Below are 3,491 nucleotides of genomic sequence, written 5' to 3' on the forward strand. Positions count from 1 at the left end.
CAGTCTTCTGATAACCATTCAATACTGTGCTTGTTAGGTGTCATTGAGTATTAAAGGTGCCTATAAATAAAAAGTATAATTATTATCATTAATATATTACAGGATAAGCTGCAGGAGAGGCTGTGGCAGACTGACACCAGAGTTCTGCCGAAGCATGAGGACCATCACTGCTTACAAGATTTCTGGACTAAAAGTCTAAGGTAACTTTGAGCAGGAATCAAATGAAAGAATGAGCAAACCTATGAGGGAACACTGTTTATGAGTGTTTGAAAATGGGACATGGTGTAAATGCTAGAAAGTGTTTGGGGTGTTTGCCTTTACTTTTCTCCAAAACTATACAGTAAAATGACTTGCAAATAATTACAGTAATAGGCAGGGTCAGTCTGAAGAGTAATCAATTGAACGAATGAGCAAACCTATGAAGGAACACTTTTTATGAGTGTTTGAAAATGGGACATGGTGTAAGTGCTAGAATGCAGTTTGATGTTTGGGGTGTTTGTCTTTACTTTTCTCCAAAACTATACAGTAAAATTACTTGAAAATAATTACAGTAATAGCCAGGGTCACTCTGAACAGTAATCAATTCAATGAATGAGCAAACATATGAGTAGTTAATATGATATAGCAACTGTCAAAATGATTGATTGACAGGTGGGCGTGTCTATCATTTGATCTTCCCCCACCCCTTCCGGTTTCTCCCCTTCCTGTCCCGCCCCTTCCTGTCCCGCCCCTTCCTGTTACCTTTGACCTAGTTCCGCCCCTTCCTGTTACCTTTGACCTAGTTCCGCCCCTTCCTGTTACCTTTGACCTTGTTTCCGCCCCTTCCGGTTACACTGTCTGTCAAAATGATGGATGGTTACCTTTGACCTAGTTCTGCCCCTTCCTGTTACACTTTCTGTCAAAATGATGGATGGTTACCTTTGACCTAGTTCTGCCCCTTGCGGTTACAGCTTCTGTCAAAATGATGGATGGTGACAGTTAGTTTGATCGTTTGAAGTTCATTTGATCAAGAAAAGGGAGGTATTGGGCTTTGATGTTAACATATGCTTTGATGTTACAGTTACAAAGTGATGTGACACGTAGTTTGATCAAGCAAAAAGTGTGACAGTTAGTTTGAGATGTATTGGCTTTGATGGTGACAGTTAGTTTGAATTTTTGAAGTTGGTGTTTTGGTCACCGCATCCCCTAAATATCCCTGAGCTTTATCAAGGGCAGCTGCGAAAGTGATAAGAAAAAATGGTGGAAGTTTATCTGTTCTGTAAAAGAATATAAAATAAAACCTCACACAAAAAGTTTAAAATAAATGTAGAACTATTCACTGAACCAAGCGTTTCAGTTTAAATAATATGGTGAAAGTTTATCTGTTCTTTAAAAGAATATAAAAGAAAATCTCACACAAAAAGTTTTAAATATTTAAGTTATATACACAATTAGATATTTAAAAGTTTGAATAAAATGAAGTCACAAAAATATTGCAAACAATCTAATGTATGAATGATATCACACTGTCTCAAAAACATAGAGAGCGAGCGTCTATGTATGTGTGTGTGTGTGTGTGGGTGTGTCTGTGTGTGTGTCAAAGCAGGAATTTCCCCTCCCTCCGCATTGCTGAGGACCTTGGAAGTTTATCTCACACAGAAGTTGAAAAAGCATTATGTTCATTTAAATGAAATGATTATAAAATTTACATTTAGTCATTCACAAATATTTGACACTGACTCAAGTTGAAAAACCATGCTGTTCAATTAAAAGTATATAAATTAAACAAAAATAAAATCATCTTACTGTTTCACCATGGTTGAAAAAAACCCACAAGTGTCATACTCTCAGGATAGAAGACAGGAAGCAATAGCAAGTTAACGTTTTATTAGGTTCGTGAACACAAAGTCTCAAGACAACGGGCGTGGAAAGTTGGCGCAGGGACTTCAATGGCCAGGACCAGAACCGGATCAGATGGTGAGATGAAAGATGAAGAAATATCCAACACGAAGACGGTGAGAGACGAAAACTCGAGCAAGACGACGATGATCACGGGAACACGAACAGGAGGGCAGACAGGACTGGAACACCGACAGAGGACACATCAAACAACGATCTGACAAAAGGAATGAGACAACGGTAAGTTTATTTAGAGTGGTGAGATGGGCTGCAGCTGGTGAATGAGATGATGATCAGCTGGAGTGGATTAGGCAATGGCACACAATCACTCCCACAATGCACGTGCATTTATACAACAACCTAAACACGAGACCAGAAGGAAACAACGAATTTGTATACCGTGACAGTACCCTTCCTCCTAAGAACGCCTACTGGCGCTCTCAGACTCCCTTACCTGTCGATTGTAATCATCGATGAGGGAGTGATCCAGAATGTCTCTAGCAGGTACCCAACTTCTCTCCTCTGGACCGTAACCTTCCCAGTCCACCAAGTACTGAAATCCGCGTGCCCTCCGCCTAGAGTCCAGAATGCGATTGACCGAATAAGTGGTCTCCCCATCTACGAGTCGCGGTGGGGGAGGAACCGGGGCTGGCGGATTAATACGAGAATGAAACACAGGCTTAATTTTGGAGACATGAAAAACGGGGTGAACCCTCCTGTACGCCGGAGGTAAATTTAGGCGGACTGCCACCGGACTAATGATCTTGGCGACAGTGAACGGGCCAATGAATTTGGGAGCCAGTTTATTAGAAACGGAGCGGAGAGGAATGTTTCTTGTTGAAAGCCACACTTTTTGACCAACGACGTATACGGGAGGGTTCGACCGATGGCGATCGGCCTTGGCCTTGGTGCGCGCCCCCACCTGGAGTAGAGTCTCACGGGCTCTAGTCCAAGTGCGGTGACACCTCTGGACGAAGGCGTGAGCGGAGGGGACCGCGACCTCGGATTCCAGACTGGGAAAAATTGGTGGCTGGTAACCTAAACTACACTCAAACGGAGATAGGCCCGTGGCCGACACTGGTAATGTGTTGTGGGCGTACTCCACCATGGACAGTTGTTGGCTCCATGAGGAAGGATTCTTCGAAACCAAACATTGACAAGCCACGTTGGAGCAATGACCCCACTGGATGACGTCAGACCTTAATCCCTCCGGCACAAATAAGCGATTCGGTGGGCAACCAGGCGGAGGCGTTACCCCTTCTAAGGCCGTTCTGACCTACGACTCGACCTCCCATGTGAGTGTGGAAACAAATAGGGTTTCGGGTAAAATGCACTCGGGAGTAACCGGGCGTTCGGAGCGATCAAAAATGCGAGATAAAGAGTCGGGTTTGATGTTCTTAGAACCCGGGCGGTACGAGAGAGAAAAATCAAAACGACCAAAAAAAAGTGCCCACCGAGCCTGCCTGGAGTTCAATCTTTTAGCGGTTCTGATGTACTCTAGGTTCTTGTGGTCAGTCCAGACGATAAAAGGTACCCCCGGCCCTTCTAACCAGTAGCGCCATTCCTCCAATGCTAACTTGACTGCCAACAACTCCCTGTTACCAATGTCGTAA

This window comes from Siphateles boraxobius, unplaced genomic scaffold, assembly GCF_051911475.1.
Source record: "Siphateles boraxobius isolate OS27281-9 unplaced genomic scaffold, OSU_SipBor_1 56, whole genome shotgun sequence".
Lineage (NCBI taxonomy): Eukaryota > Metazoa > Chordata > Actinopteri > Cypriniformes > Leuciscidae > Siphateles > Siphateles boraxobius.